Raw genomic sequence first — 17527 nt, forward strand, 5'->3', positions numbered from 1 at the left:
ATGTTTCATGGTGAAAATCAATACAAAATTGTTTCTACATGCTAGCAATAAACAACCTGAAAAGAAAATTAAAACAGTTTCATTCACCATAGCATTAAGAGAATAAATGAACTTCCTATAGATATATTGTAAGGTTCAGTCTCATCAATTCCCTAACTCCTTTACATAAAGCAATAGTGTCTGGTACCTATACTAGCAATAATGGTTGAATCTGTAAAAATACCTCCTCATGAACATGATCAACCTAAACATTAGGAGCTTGAGGTTCTGTGAGCGAGGGTTATAGGATTTTTCTTCATCTGGAATCTGATGTGTGGGTAGCCTGTCTGTGAACGTTATGAGGAAGCCTTCAAGCTTATACTCCTTCCCACTCATCCAGGGTAGAGTTCAATTATAGCCAAAAAAAAGAGATGCTATCGATTATAATTGACTAATCTGATGAAGAAATATTTAGGGTTACCAGAACAAAGGAAGAATGAAGACAAGACAAACATACACACACACACAAAATGATCCTAAAGGAACCAATTAATTTGTAGAGAAAAGGTAATAAAAAACTATGATTATATATTCTAGTTTTTTTACACTTTAGTGGAAGCTGTATCTGTGAGAATTTCGCCTGTGTTATGAACTTGCTCTGCTTACTTATTCAACTTAGGGATCTGGAGCCGATGGTTCTGGAAGTAATTTAATTTAGTTGTTTTTTCCCCAAGGTTCCACTGTCCATATCCCATTTTCACTGAGTATGCATAGATAAGTGTTCACACACACATGCTAGCACACATACATAAGTTAAACTCATACTGTTGTAAGACAGCAAAAGAGAATTATAATTATTTACTTTGCTTTCCAAAATTGGGAATATTGTAGAAATTCACAATTGTTATTTTTCCATATGCATGTTAGATATGTAAATTAGTTATTCTTGGAAATAGTGCAACAATAACCAGGAAAGAAAACCCTGTTTTTTTCTTTGCTCACTAACTTTGAAGCTTAACATGATATTGATTGACCACTGGTGTACACTTTGTCCAACGATGACCCTACTGACTTTTTAATATCTAATTTTAGAAGGGTATGCTGTAACCTAATTCACTCTGAACTATGTACTTGCAACATATTTCCAGAAGTGATACCCAGGACATCTTAATAAAAATTACAAAGAATTCAGAATAAAATAACAAAATTTAAATAAGATAGCTAGCAAAGACAGAAAATACCAATACAATATAAGGATTTGGGGTACTGACAAATTGTAGAAATAATTAATATATTAGGAACCAGGAAGGATTAAACCCTAAGCTGCTAGAAGTATTTGCCTCTAATGAGGAAACATTTTCATTTACAGTGGGAAATGGCACTTTCTATAACAAAAAAAATTAATTGAGGTCTAAAAACTCTAAGACATATAGAGCTAATTTTTTGACCTTCAAAGAAAAAAATTGTAGAGACATCCCAGCTGGAGAAAAAAAAATCTCAAACACTAGATTTGGGCTTCTCATATATACCATTGAATGCACAGAGAAAATGAACCCAGTTCTACAGCTGTTGAAAGAATAAATGTGTTGCCTATGAAAAACAAATCATTTTTGCTCAAATACTGACACAATGTTTAGAAATTCTAAAACTGCAGAAACTAAGTACAGCAGCATTTTTTGTTCTCCTTAGCAAAATGCAGACAATCTAAGATAAATTCAGGAATGCATAAACTTTGAAACAGTGGTGTAAATACCATATTCATTTAATTATAGAAAAATCAAAGTTTTATTTTAAAAATGTAAACATTATAGGCATAATAATACAAAATATGAAACAACACTAACAGATTTGCAGATGAGATAAGTGGTCGTGAATTATTATATTTCTAATTGTCCCATTTTTCATATAAAGAATTAAGTATCTGATTAAATTTTAAATATAATTCAAAACCATAATAAAAGAGAACTATTTTTCATCTTTTGATATTTTAGAAGAGACTAATGATGGCAAGAAAAATTGTTACTTAATTTTACTCTTTCTTTAGTTGATTTTGTTTGGTAGCTAAATTCTGCTCCTTTTGATCTTTATGAAACTTGGATATATATGTTGGGAAATCTATTGACCTACACATACTTTAAGAAATATTTAACATTACTCTTCTATCTTCTAGGCCCCTGTGGAATTTCCTCTATGAAAGAAGTAATCCTGCTTTTGTCTACTCTATTAATTATGCTAGTTTATATTATAGGACAGCCACTTTTTATACTGGAATATTTCAAACACATTGGCCCTGGAATAAAAAGATGAGCTATAGGCTTCCTTCTCCCTTCTGGGAAAGGCATCTGTCATCGATAAAATTTAAGTACTTTCTTCAAAGGCTATAAATTTAAGCTTTTACTGAGGTCTGCTGATAAAATAATTTTCTCTGTTTAAAAAAAAAACTACTCATAAGATTTTAAATTTTATTTTAAGACATTTTTCTTTTCGGTTGAGGTTTTTGGTCTAGGCCTCAGAAGACACGTTGTTCTAGGCATGTTTTTACTATTTACTAACTTTATAATAATGGATATGTCTAACCTTTCTGAATCTCAAGTATTTACCCAATAGGTAAAAATAAAATAGCTATTTATTCTCTCATCCAGAGTGGCTGTAAGGGTGAAATGAATATTGAAAAACTGGGATACAAAATGCTCTTGATTTTTCTCATATCTCACTGAGATTTTATTCTCATCCTTCCCAGATTAGCCCTTCCCATCTTTAAGACACCCCCCACCTGTTAAGTTCAGCATCTCCCAGAATTCAGTCCTTACCTCCTTTCTCTTCTCTCCTTTCTCCATTTAAGGCCCTTGTTGCAATATCTCCTCAGTCTACCCCAGATATGTTGCTATCCCTCAAACATCTATTGTGGAAGTCTCCTCCCTACACTCCAGAATCATACATCTAACTGTCTTGGATGTTGAAGAGACATCATGAACTTAACCTGTATGTACTTTCCCAGTGTTTCCTAACTCAGTAAATGGCACTGTCATTTTTCAAGCCACTCACACCTCAAAACTTGGAGTTATTCTTGTCATCTTTTTCTCATGTCTTAGCATAGCCTATTAGCAAATCTTGTTTCATTAAATTTTACAATAAATCTTAAATCTAATTCTTTCTCCACATGTCATATCCTACCAACCTAGCCACCCAAAGCATCTCATGCAGGCTTGAGCAATAACCTTTTAATTGATCTCCATGCTCCCACTTCAGTTCTTTACAATCGATCAATTTTTCACGCAACAACCAGAATGCATCTTTTCAAATGCCAATTAGATCATGTTATTCTCCTCCTTAGTCCTGCCTCCCAAACTTCCAGCACACTGGGAATAAAAAGTCCTTCCTATTGACTACTGCACCCTACGTAATCTAGTTTCTCATCCTCTAACTCTCCCACTGGGTTACTTTTCTCCAGACTCACCAGCCATCTTGCAGCTCCGTAAACAGACAAGGCATGCTCTGTCATTAGAGTCTTTGCATTTGTTCTTCAGACTGCTGAAAATAGTCTACTCAAGGACACTCCCATAGTATTCCTCCTTAGTTACATGTCTCTTAATTTCACCTCTTCAGAGAAATCTTCCCTTTATCACCTCACCTAAAAATATACCCTTCTGTATAACCTTATCCTGCTTAGTAGATGAAAATTTAATAACTAGTGTTCACTCTTCCATGTTTGCAATATCTTTATCTTGAGAGAGATTATGGATGGGAAGAGGGGAAGAGGAACTAAAAGAAAATGATAGTGTGAATAAAACCAGGATATTGGGACTGCATCTTGTACCGAGGACAAATCAACCAGGAGTCAGATCAGAGGATTTTCGTAGTTTCCTTGCATAAATTCTGTTTAAAGCTACAGTTATATAACCTTTTGCATTGATGAAAGAGTTGACAATGTTTACTGGCTTACATACGATGTTTCGAAAGACAGTGATAATGATAAACAGTTACTTTATTAGACACACAGGCTGCTGAATTGGTATAACTTCTATGGTTATATTACAAAGTACAAGTTATATTTATTGAAAATATGTATTCTATTTCATTTGCAGTTTGTTTTTGGTCTTGGTCATAAACTCATTTTAGTTTCTGGGGAAAAACTTGAATAAAAAATTTTTTTACATTATACTATGCCAACAGACCCAATTTTCAAAAAACAGGATTATCATAGTATCTAATCACAAATCAAAGCAATTAGTATAGTATATAAGTATACTATATAATATAGTATATTATATAGTATATATATGTAATATAGTATATTACAGGATACATAAATTAGAATCATTAAGATATTGAAGTATTACTCATTAAGATATTACTGTTATGATAAATGCATGAAAAATCATTCTCAGATAAAATAGCTTACTGCATACTCATGGCATAGTCCATGAGTTGACTGAGTAATTGACTTAAATAACCATGTGCCTAAACACTCAAAATCACAATGACCACAATCTAACATGGTCAAAAGCATTAGTTTATTTTTATTTTCAGATTTTTTTGGTTTATAACATTATATAAGTTTCATGTGTATGATATTATATTTTGACCTCTGTATAAATTACAATGTGCTCACCACCAACGATTTAGTCTCCATCCCTTCCCATACAGTTGACCCCCTTTACCTATTTCACCTTCCCCCTACCACCTTTTCCTCTGGTAGCCACTACTTTGTTCTCGGTATCTGTTTTTGTTTTGGTTTGTTCATCTTTCTTTTAAGAACAAATTTCACCTATGAGTGAAATCATGTGGTATTTGTCTTTCTTCATCTGACTTACTTCATTTAGCCTGAGGCCCATCCATGTTGTCACAAATGGCAAGATTTCATCTTTTTTATGGCTGAGTAGTGTTACATTGTGTATATATACCACATCTATTTTATCCATTCCTCTGTCACCCACTTAGGTTGTTTTCACATCTTGGCTATTGTAAATAGTGCTGCAGTGAATGTAAGAGTGCATATTTTTTTTGAATTTGTGTTCTTGTATTCTTTGGATAAATATCCAGAAGTGAAAGAGCTGGGTAATATGGTGGCTCTATTCTTAATTTTGTGAGGAAACTCCACAGTGTTTTCTATAGTGGTTGCACCAATTTACATTCCCACCAGCAGTGTATGAGGATTAACTTTTCTCCACATCTTCTCCAACACTTGTTATTTCTTGCCTTTTTCATAATAGTCATTCTAAAGGGGGTAAGGTGATAGTTCATTGTGGTTTTGATTTGAGTTTCCCTAAAAATTTGTGATGTCCAGCCATCTGTAGGGTTGGCCACCTGTATGTCTTCTTTGGAAAAGTATCTATTCAGTTTCTCTACCCATTAAAAAAATGTTTTTGGTATGTGTTATTTATATATTTAGGCTATCAAGTCCCTTTCAGATATGATTTGCAAATATCTTTTCCCAAATATCTTTTAATTAGGTTGTCGATTCATTTTGTTGATGGTTTTCTTTGCTATGCACAAGCTTTTCAGTTTGTAGTCCCATTTATTTATTTTTGCTTTTGCTTTCCTTGCCAGAGAAAACATACCCAGAATGATATTGCTAGATCAATGTCAGAGTGTACTGCCTATGTTTTCTTCTAGGAGCTTTATGGTTGCAGGTCTTACATTCAAGTCTTTAATTCACTTTGAGTTAAATTTTTTGTGTAGTATGGGATAGTGGTCTAGTTCCATTCTTTTGAATGTGACTGTCCAGTTTTCCCAATCATTTATTAAAGAGACTATCATTTCTCCTTGTGTGTACTTTGCTCCTTTGTTATAAATTGTTCATATATATATCTAGGTTTATTTCTGGGCCCTCAATTCTGTTCCACTGATCTATGTGTCTGCCAATACCATGCTCTTTTGATTAGTATAACTCTGTAATATAATTTGAAATCAGGGTGTGTTATACCTCTGGCTTTTTTTCCCTCAGGATTGCTTTGACTATTTGGGTTCTCTTGTGGTTCCATATAAATTTTAAGTTTTTTTGTTCTGGTTCTGTGAAAATTGTCTTTGAAATTTGATAGGGATTGCATTGAATCTATATATTGCTTTAGGTAATATGAACATTTTAACAATAATCTTCTACTCCATGAGCACGATATATCTTTAAATTTCTTTGTGTCATCTTCAGTTTCTTTCAGCAATGTCTTATAGTTTTCTGTGTACAGGTCTTTTACCTCCTTGGTTATATTTACTCCAGGGTATTCTTTTTGTTGCAATTGTAAATGGGATTGTTAACTTTCTTCTGTTGGTTTATTCGTGTATAGAAATGAAACAGGTATTAGTATATTGGTTTCTTTACCCTGAAACTTTACTGTATTTGTTTATTATTTCTGATAGTTTTTTTGGTGGAGTCTTTAAAGTTTTCTATATATAAAATCATGTCACTTGCAAATAGTGACAGTTCAACTTTCCGATTTAAATGCCCTTTACTTTTCTTGCCTAATTGCTCTGGTTAGGACTTCCAATACTATGTTTAATAAAAGTGACAAGAGTGGGCATTGTCTTGTTCCTGATCTTGGATGGATAGCTTTCAGTTTTGCACTAAGTGTGATGTTGGCTGTGTGTTTTTCATATATGACCTTTATTATGTTAAGTTCCTTTTATACCCATTTTATTGAGAGTATCATAAATGGTCATTTGAATCTGGTCAAATGCTTTTTCTGCATCGGTTGAAGTGATATTGTTTTTATCCTTAATTTTGTTAATGTGGTGTATCATGTTGATTGATTTTGCAGATGTTGAACTATCCTTGCATCCCTGGGATAAATCCCATTTGATCATGGTGTATGATCCTTTTAATGTATTGCTGAATTCTGTTTTCCTATACTTTATTGAGGATGTTTATACCTATGTCATACAAGATATTGGCCTGCAGTGTGTGTGTGTGTGTGTGTGTGTGTGTGTGTTGTCTCTAATTGCACTCTGATCTTTATTATTTCCTTCCTTCTACTGACTTTGGGCTTCATTTGTTCTTCTCTATCTAGTTCCTTTAGGTATAAGGTAAGATTGTTTGAGATTTTTCTTATTTCTTGAGGTTGGTCTGTATTGCAATAAACTTCCCTCTTAGTACTGCTTTTGATGCATCCTATAGATTTTGATATGTCATATTTTCATTTGTCTTCAGGTATTTTTTAATTTCTCCTTTGATTTTTTTCTTAACCCAATAGTTGTTCAGTCTCCACCTATTTGTGACTTTTCCAGTTTTCTTCCTGTAGGTGATTTTGTTTCATTTCATTAGATCTGAAAACATGCTTTATATAATTTGTCTTCTTTGTTTTGTGTTCCAGCATATGATCTATCCTTGATAATGTTCCATGTGCACTTGAGAAGAATGTGTATTCTATTGCATTTGGATGAAATTTTCTGTATAAATCTCTTAAAACTATCTGATCTAATCTTTCATTTAAGGCCACTGTTTTCTGTGGACTTTCCATCTGGATGATCCATCCATTGATGTAAATGGGTTGCAAAAAGTCCCCTACAATTATTGTGTCACTGTCAATTTCTCCCTTTATTTATGTTAATAATTGCTTTATATATTTTGGTGCTTTTATGTTTGGTGCATATATATTAACTGTTATATCTTCTTGATGAATTGTCTCCTTTATTGTTATATAATGTTCATCTTTGTCTCTTGTTACCTTGTTTGGCTTGACGTCTATTTTGTCTAATGAGTATGGCTACACTCACTTTATTTTGACTGCCATTTGCTTGGAGTGCTATCTTTCATCCATTAAATGTGAGCCTATATTTTTCTTTAGAGCTGGTATGAGTCTCCTGGAAGCAACATATAGTTGGGTCTTGTTTTTTTAATCCATTCAGTCACTCTGTGTCTGTTGATTGGCTAATTCAATCCATTTACATTTCGGGTGATTATTGATAGGTGAGGTCTTAGTACTTCATTTTATCTTCTGGTTGCTCTATATCTGCATTGTCCATTTTTCCTTGTGTTTGTCTGCCATTTAGTTTGATGGTTTTCTATGATTTTTCTCAGTTTCCTCTTATGTTTCATGTCTCTTCTCTAGATTTATGTTTTGTGGTTACCATGAGATTTGTATAAAACATCTCATAGATAAGATGGTATCAGCAGAAAATGACTATTTTACCTTCATTTGCCTATACAAGTCCCATGTTTTTCCTCTTCCTTTATAGTTTTATCAAATTATCAAACTATCAAACTATTTCTTTAAATATACTCTGTTACTTTCTCCTTCTCATTTCCTTCTGGCTTTCCATTTTTCTAATATTGCTCTTCCTAACAGAGTGGGATAGTTTTCATAGAGCTCACTAATTTTCTCTTCCATATGGTCTGCTTTATTTCCAGTGCTTTTTAATGCATTCTTCATCTCATTGAGTTCTCCAGCTCCAGAATTTATTTGGTTATTTTTTAGAATTTCAATATCTTTAGTAAAGTATTTCTTCTGTTCATTAATTTTATCCCTGAGCTCATTGAACTGCCTTTCTGAGTTTTCTAGTAGCTCTTTGAGTTTCCATATGACAGCTATTTTGAATTCTTGGTCAGTTAGATCATCATATTCCATGACTTTGTTTGGTTTCTGGAGAATTGTCATTTTCCTTTTGTGATACCATGTTATTGTGGCTCTTCATGCTTGATGAGTTTTTCCTCTGCTGGCACATTTGAAGTAGCAATCACCTTTCTTCTTAGGGTAAACCTTTTTTTTTTTTAATTCTAAGAATTTATCATGCTAGTAATTAGAGGTCTTTCTTTTGTTTTTCAGTAGGTGGCGGTATAGCACAAATTAAATTTGTCTTACCTGAGTTGCCTCTGGCCATATTTCAGAATGGGTACTTTCCACCATCTACCATCTTTGTCAGAGGTGTTGTCTGGAACCCTTGTCACTGCTTATACCTCTGAAATCATATTGTCTTGCTGCTGCTAGTGTTACTGGTGTTGCCACCTGGGGCACCGGGATGGTGGACACCTTCACTCTATCTGGGGTCTCTTGGGTAACAGGCTCCACCACTGCAAGAAAAGGGAGAATGTGGAGGGAAAGCCAGGGTAGAGGTGTCTCTGCTTTGACCAGGGTTGTCAGGTTTGTGGGCACCACCACTGCAGATGGGGGAGGTTGGATTTGCGGGTGCCTCCATGGCTGGAGGGATGAGATTGCAGGTCCCACTGCCATCTGGTTCCCTGTGACCACAAATACCTCTGCAGCCAGGAGGCCAGTGTTGTGTATGCTCCCTCCCCTGATGCTTCCTGGTTCTCTGGAGCTGTAGGTTCAGCTGCTGCAAATGGGGGTCCAAGATTACAGGCACTGCATCTGTTGTTTCCCTGGTTTTGCCTCCTGTGTTCTAGTCTACCACATTTTAGGTGTACAGATATGTGGAATTCTCTGCTGCCCATGCATGTTGGACAAAGACACCTTTGAGTTATGGCTGTTTTACTATTTGTAGATGGAAGGGAAAAGACAAAGGGAACATCTCACAGTGTCTTGATGCTGACGTCACCCTTGAAAAGCATTTATTAAAGAGTCTTATACACAGCATTTTCTAAATCAAAAAATTTTTGCCTTTTGTAGTTTAACTCCAGATAGTCACTTACTCTTTTTGTTATTGTCTTCTTATCCCTCTTTTTGAGGTAACTGCATTGAAATAGGCTTTGGACTGAAGAACATATTCATGGGAAATAAAATATATTTAATATATTCCCTTTATGAATATTTAAAAATATGCCTTTTAATATTACAACTAACAGTGCAGGGATGATGATCAAGGTTGGGATGTTTCAGAGGTAGAATACAGTGATGGATTTCAGGGAAAGAAATTTTCAGTTACACTGTACCAACCCCCCACCATCCATCATTCCATCTTCATAGGTCAGAGATGGTATGTAAACTATGATTAGATAACATTCATAATGTCCCTTGTGGACTTTATTTCATAATTTAAAAAATCATAATGAAAATAACAAGTTCAAAACAATTATTCCAAAATATTCTGCCTTATCTCATTCAGACTGCCCTCCTCTCTTTATTCTACCGCTAAATAATCTTGTGATTACATGCTCTCATTGCATCTTCTCTCTCCTTTCTCTTAAGCCTAAACATCACTCTTACTTCTAACCATGCCACCCCTCTATTTAAAAGCCATCAGTGACTCCTCATTTCCTAGAGTGAATTCTAAACCACTTAGATTTTCAAAACCATTTGCATTCTGACCCCAGGCTGCCTATATAGTTGATACCCTATTAGGAGCTCTCTTCCTCAATAGCACTGAACAAATAGCTATTCTTTCAGCCCAATCTATGCTTTTCTGGGTCTATGGTTCTATTTCTATTTTCCTTCCTAATGGCATGCAATGCCTTCACTACATCTGTGACATTAAATGCTATTTACTGTGCTACATCCATATCATATGCAATGGCCTGTGTGAACTTTTTAGAGTCACCCTAACATTCAATTTCTTCAATTTCATATAGTCTGTTTTTATATAGTTTTTGCTATGGACCTACACATCAAATGCTTACAGTGATGGGTAGGTCATTTGTTCCCTTTCACTGGAAATATGTAGGAATAGAACAGCTATTTGATGGAACAGCTGTAGGAGGAATTATAACATTGCCTCTTGCCTAGGGGTTTAGATTAAAAGAATAACCATGTGCCGTTTGATTCATTCAGCCCTCTCTTAGGTGATTTCACATATTCTCTGACAGAGTTTCCAGCTATTAATCCAATATCTGAACACTTCCCTCCTGGATTTAATTGTGCTTTCTGGAATGTTGATTTTAAATAAAGCAAATTAAAAATATGTAAAAAAATAAATCTAAACAAGTAATCACATAAAAATGTTCTTTCTCCAAAATCTGCTCTTCATTAATTCTGCCTGACAAAACGGCCTCTGATTGCTAAGCATAAACCTGGTGCTCTCTGATGGATACTGCTTCCCCAGTAGTCTTATAGAGTTTCATGGCTGACATTGTTACATTAAAAGTAACTGGGGTTGTGGAGGCAAAGCTTGTATTTCTATCAGTTCTCTAATGCTATTTGTAGAACTATATAATACTGATGTCACATATACTTGAAGTCCCAAAGTATCTATTTTTCTATGTGATTTGGAGGGTGATAATAACCTTCTTTTTGCAGTATTCCTCCCATTACTCCTGTCCTTTTATTCACATCATAGCATCTAGTCACATGATCTCTTCTTCCCCTGATTTTCTAATTCTTTCTGGCCTTCATTTCCTTTTATGATACAAATTAGTCAATTATTTTATTGCTAGCAAACCCTAAAACTGATCAGTCTGTGTGCTATCCTGGTACAAATTTCTAGATTCTCTGGTAGTAGTACAAACTGTCGGTATTGGGTCCATGCTTTACAGGATGAAGGCAGCCTACTGAAAAATACCTGTAATCCTTTTCTAAAGGTGTTTTTTTTTTTTTTCCTGGGCTGAGAAGTACACTGGTCCAAATTCAAGGCAAACCAGAGTGATAGAGCATAAGTCCCCCAGAAGAGACCCTCATTCAATGACATTAGTAACTTGGTGGATAAATACCACATAATTCTTGTTCCTTAGTTGGGAGAACTGAGGCATATATTTGATTGTCCCTAGACTACCACAGAGAAACTGAACTTTCAGTGCACACAGTGGTAACTGGTTCGATAATACATACTTTATTTCTCCATTTTTTTCCCTTACCATTGTTATTCCCTGCTCCCCTACCAATATTTTATTGTATCACTTTCTAAAGAAACAATCCTCAGATCCTTGTTGTCTTGGGTCTGCTTGCAGGAGAACCCAAATCAAGTGAGTTGGAAACAGAAGAGGTCTTAGGAAGTAAACTCTGAGGATGGGGTTGGGGGAAATCATATCACTTGTTGGCCAGATGAAAGTAAACACTGCATTATTGATAGGAAAATGAGGTATTGAAAATCCCTGGCTTGCTGCAGTACTCCACTTTCTAAGACTTTATAAACAGTGTGAGTTATGATATTGGTGGAAAGGTATCAACTAGCTTCATAAATAATGTAAGCACTTAAGAGATGTAAGGAATGCTCTTAGATGAATCATGGAGTTGTCTGGCTACCATAAGAGTGATCAAACCTTAGTCACAGGATTTGCTTTCTGCTGCAGGTAGTGTGATTAACTAGAAAAATTCAGTGCAACTTCTAGCACATGGCATGTTGCTATTGATTTGCAAATACATTCCTTCCAATCCCTATTGAGAAGGAGAAGCAGGAGTATTTTGCATTCATCTGACATGATCAGTAGTTTAGGTTTATGATAGTGCCCCCATGGACATATTTACTCTGTATAGTACAAATGGACCTTCATTATAGACATCCCACAGATGAACACATTAATCCACTCTATTGATGATATGGTATGAATTGGACCTGGTAAGCAAGAAGTGACAAATTGTCTGGATGTCCTCATATAATACGTGTACATGAGAAGATGGGAAATAAATCTTACAAAGATTCAGAGGGCTATCATTTTGGGTAATTTGGGGGAGAGGGTTTATTTGGGGCATGCTGAAACATCCAAGGTAAAGATATTGTGCTTTGTACCCTCTACAAAAAAAGAACAACACTTAAAGAAGCCTACTAAGTTTTGGAGAGAGCTCATAGCAAATTTTGGAATATAGATTGGACCCATTCAGCAAGTGATTTTGTTACTTCTCAGTTTTAAATGGAACCAGAACAAAAGAGGGGTATGCAGCATGTTAATGCCTCAGGATACATGACCCTCACTGTTTGATTACTTAAGTCACTATAGTCCATGGTGCTGGAAGTATCTAAGATAGATAAAAATGTAGTATAGAGTCTCTCATAGCCTTAATAAAGCTACCTAGGGTTCTGGAGTGAGATCATGCCATCTGCAATTGATAATTACTCTCTGTAAAGCAGCTTTAAGCCTGCCACAAGGCCCGAGTGAAAACTAAAGACTTGATAATATGACTGAAAATTATTATACGACCAGAGGTTCCATTATGAACTGTGTAGTCAGACCCAAGTCATGAGATTGACTAAAAATAGTACCAATCCATTATAAAATGGAAATGGTACATTTGGGATAGTCATGAAAAAGGTCCAGGGGATATCAGTAAGTTGTTCCAAAGAGCATTAACTAGAGTCAGATGGGCTATTGAAGAAAACAAGCATATAGACTGTCTATATCACTACTGCAGTATATTGGACCTGATAGCATCAGAGAGAGCCTTAGCCAGTACTTCCAACTTAGGACTCAGAAGGCATCCAACTAACATCATGACATCCTGCATAATATTACCTCAGACTAAGGGTGCATGAGATATGACAATGACACATGTCCATGGGATACTCTGGTCCTATTGTATACTTTATTGCCTGGAAGCTGACAGATTAATAGAACACTGGAATTACCTTAAGACACAACCAAGGTATTATGAAGACACCCTGAAAGGTTTGACTGCTGTTCTCAAGATGAGGAATAAACTTTTAACTGTTGGCCATCACATGGTTCTGTGACCACAATACCTTTAAAAAAAAAAAAAAAAAAGTTTAGGAACTAAAGGCTACAGTAGGAGTAGCTGATCCCACCATCACTCCATTGAGTAACATGGGAAATTTGTACTTCCATCCTTGTTACTGTGCTGGTGGACTAGAGATTCTGATTCCCAAGAGTAGATGTTTCTAGTAGGAAATAGTTACTTCTAACCTTCTAGCTACCCCTACTTTCTGGTCATATTTTAAGTACTCATACCAGTAGATGAGCCGTTATCCTTATGAGAAAATACACTCTTATTATGAGAAAATATATTTGCCGCTACTAATTTGCACTAGAAAGGGAGAATTATATGAAAATTCAAAGATTTTACCAGGGTGTCTCATGGTGCTTCATGCCCAGTAATAACATAAAAGGACAGTTGCAACCATGACCTGACAAGAACAAGATACCTCAAATTTACCACAGAGATAATGATTATATTGTTAATTATAATGTAAGAAAATAGTAAAATACTCTTTCAAACAAAATTAAGACAACTCAATGGAATGTATATAATTTAATGCTTTTCTCCCCAACTTTACCCTTTGTGGATTATTTTCCAACTTATAGAAATAATGCATGTAAGCATTTTTATAAAAGAGTGACATGGAAGCACAGTATGAAAGATAACTTTTCTCCTGTACCCTTTACACCATTGGTGAGAAATAGCCACCTTCAACTCCCTTCCTAGTGCTTCTGGAAAGTATCATTTTAATTTTACAAAGTCTATCTGCATAAAAAAATTGTTTAACTAAAATCTTATTTAGATTAGATCCATCATTTACCATTATAAATTATGAAGAATTCTCATAATTCAGTACCAGTCACTGTATTTTTAAAATATTTAATGAAATAAAGGAATCTATCTCTATTTCTTAGAGCTTGATGCATGCATGGCTAAAGGGTAGATAGGGAGTGGATGAGTGGATAGGTGAGTGGGTAGATGGGCAGATTCTTTTGACTTCTTAAGAAACCTTTTATTTCAAAAGGGAGACATGTCAGGTATATTATCGGGCCCTCACTTGGAATTAGATTCAGTATTGAATCTAAATACTGCTTTGAGACTTCCCCATCTTATTTAAGTTTCTCAAAAATTAGTCCACTTCAGATCCTATCAAATCTATATTCTTGACCTCCTGATGTTCAGCTTCTGAATTTCATTATGTCTATTACTCAGCTATTACTGGAATAATTAATGACCAAATCCAGCATTTGCTTGTGAATTCTTATTTAATCTTTTTTCAGCATTTGACATAGGAAATTGATCTAACCTTTAAAAAATACTCTCCACCTTAGCTTCCAGGGTGAAGATAAACATGCCCTCCCTGATCAACTATCTTTATTTAGACTCTTTCCTAACTCTGTTGCTGTACCTGCAATTAGTGTTCCTTGGGCTGGCACAATTCTATCTCTTTTGACCATCTGAATAGTCATCTTGTACAAATTTATTTACTCCAAAAATTTATATCACTGACCAAAAGCTGATGAATCTTAACTCTGTGTATACTTGTGTGTATAATTGTGTCTTATAGGCATAATTTAATAAATGACCCCCACCACTTCCAAGATTCCTATCCCTTGGTTATTCAGTTAAACACTAATCTAGGTACTGCTGTGAAGGGATTTTACAGGTATAATTAAATTCCAAAGTCAATCTTAAAATACAGATTAACTGGGTTGGTCTGGTCTAATAACATGAGCCCATACAAGCAGAGACTTTTCTCTGGCTTGTAGCAGAAAAGTAAGTCAGATGCAGTAGCAACCGCAGAACTTAAAGAGATTTGAAACACGAGATGGACTTGGTACATATGGCTGCCTTTGAATATGGGGATGACACATGAAAAGGAGTACAGGCAGCATCTGATCATAGAGAAGCTCCCAGCCGATAGCAATGAGACAGGTACCTAAGAACTACAGTCACAAGAAACAGAATTAAATCAGCAGGAGGAATGAGCTTGTAATCTGATTCTTCCTCATATCCTTCAGGTAAGAGCCCAGCTGGGTACACCTTAATTTGGGGACATATAAGACCCAATCCAGTCACTTGGGCCTAGACTTCTAAACCACTTAACAATGCGCTTGAACAATGCAGGAGTTAGTGAGGTGCAAAGAGGGTCCACTCTAAATTAAATCCACATTTAACTTAGTGCGGACCCTCCATGTATGTGATTCCTCCCTAGCTACAGTTCTGTATTAGCAGATTTAATCAACCAGGGATTGTGTAGTACTGCAGTATTTACTATTGAAAAACATCAGCATATAAGTGGACCAGCTCCGTTCAAACCCCTGTTGTTCATGGGTTAGCTGTGAGGTAATAGATTTGTTTAAGCCACTGTTTAAGTTAATTTGCTGTGCAGCAATAGAAAACTAATACACTTGGCATCTCCATGTCCTCCTTTCAATATATTATCCCCCCTTTCTCTGACAAAAGGAGATAATTTTTAAAAGTAAATAAGATAATGGTTAACAACCTGCATTTCAGATTGATAAAGACTGAAGCTCGAACATTTATAGCCTCTGAAACTTGACATCAGTAAATTACCATTAATATTAGTAGGAATACTCAGTTAATTATAATATTATATGCTCATTCATTCAAATTAGAAACTAGTCTCTCCAAATAAATTAAATTGAATTTACCAATTTAACTTAATAAAAATATGTACACATACATATATAGTTTTATTCATTTCTCACTATCTTTATCCTTATTCTGAATTCAGGTCATATTGTCTCTTATTTATAGTATTATAAAAATCCCAAGTGAGGTACTAACTTTCCAAATGCAGCCACAACATCTATGAGAAAGTTCAGCCTAATAACGCTGCCATTCTTTTACTGGAAATCCTTGTGTTCCTTTCTGGTGTCTACAGTAAAAGCCTAGCCTCTAAATATTTAAAACAAATTCCTCTGTGCTCTTCTTTCTCAGCTTCATCTCTAGGAACTCTCCACTTTCCTCCACCACCATGATGCTGCAATACTTACATTGTAAAGTTTCATGTTTGTATTTTTTTCTTCGCACTATTCCCCACATCTGGTTAGAAATTCTTATTTCCTTCAACTGGCTAAATTTTATTTCTCACCCAAGCTATACTTCCAAATGATCTGAGATGAGGTGCTTCTAAAAATACTCATGCATGGGACACACCCCAAAATAAATAACCAAATTGTTTAGGGATGAAGCACTGGTATTGGTGTTTTCATTTCTACTTCTCTCTAGGTGATTCTCATATGTGCAGGGTTGGAAAATACTAGTATAACTAAACTGAAATAGACCTAGGCATTACTCAGCTCCATAGGGGTCACTCATTGCTTTCAGTCTGTATACTAGATTCACTGGATTTGCTTTTTCCAATCAAATTACAGAAAACCTAGGAGCTGGGGTAAAAAAAAAAAAAAAAATCACTTCTTGTTTTTGAAATATGAATCATCTCATCAGTATATTCTGTAATTTCATCTGTCCAGCTCACTGATCCTCTGACTTTATTGCTTCTTGTATAGGTGAAACCTCATACTACATTCAGTCATTTATTTATACATTAATTTTTAAATGCCTGCTATGTGCCCAGGGGGTTCTAGGCATTGGGCCTGGAACTGGCAATATACTTTGGGGAAAAATAGAAATATGTACTTAATTGTGCTTTAGTGGACCATGATAAGTATATTTGATCCTTTTTATATGCAGTTAGCCTCAGAAGTTCTAGTGATTTTGACATCTTGATATTACTCATTATTATGTGATTAGCTTAGCCCTGGTAGCAAGTAATGAGCATGACTTTGATATTTAAGGATTAACTAAATTGAAACGTTCTAATTAGGGACACAGGTGGTATTAACATTGTTATAACTCAGTAAACCATATGTTTCCCAGAAGAATTTTGTCAATAATCTTACAATGACATGGGCAGAATATTTATAGACCAAATTGCAATAGGATATATTTTCCTTATTATGGTCATATTACTTACATGAAGCTTGAATTCAGTCTACATGATCTTCTACACAGTTAAGGTGTCAAAATTCAGTTTTCTTAAAGCTCTT

The sequence above is a fragment of the Eubalaena glacialis genome, chromosome 4, assembly GCF_028564815.1.
Source record: "Eubalaena glacialis isolate mEubGla1 chromosome 4, mEubGla1.1.hap2.+ XY, whole genome shotgun sequence".
NCBI classification, from domain to species: domain Eukaryota; kingdom Metazoa; phylum Chordata; class Mammalia; order Artiodactyla; family Balaenidae; genus Eubalaena; species Eubalaena glacialis.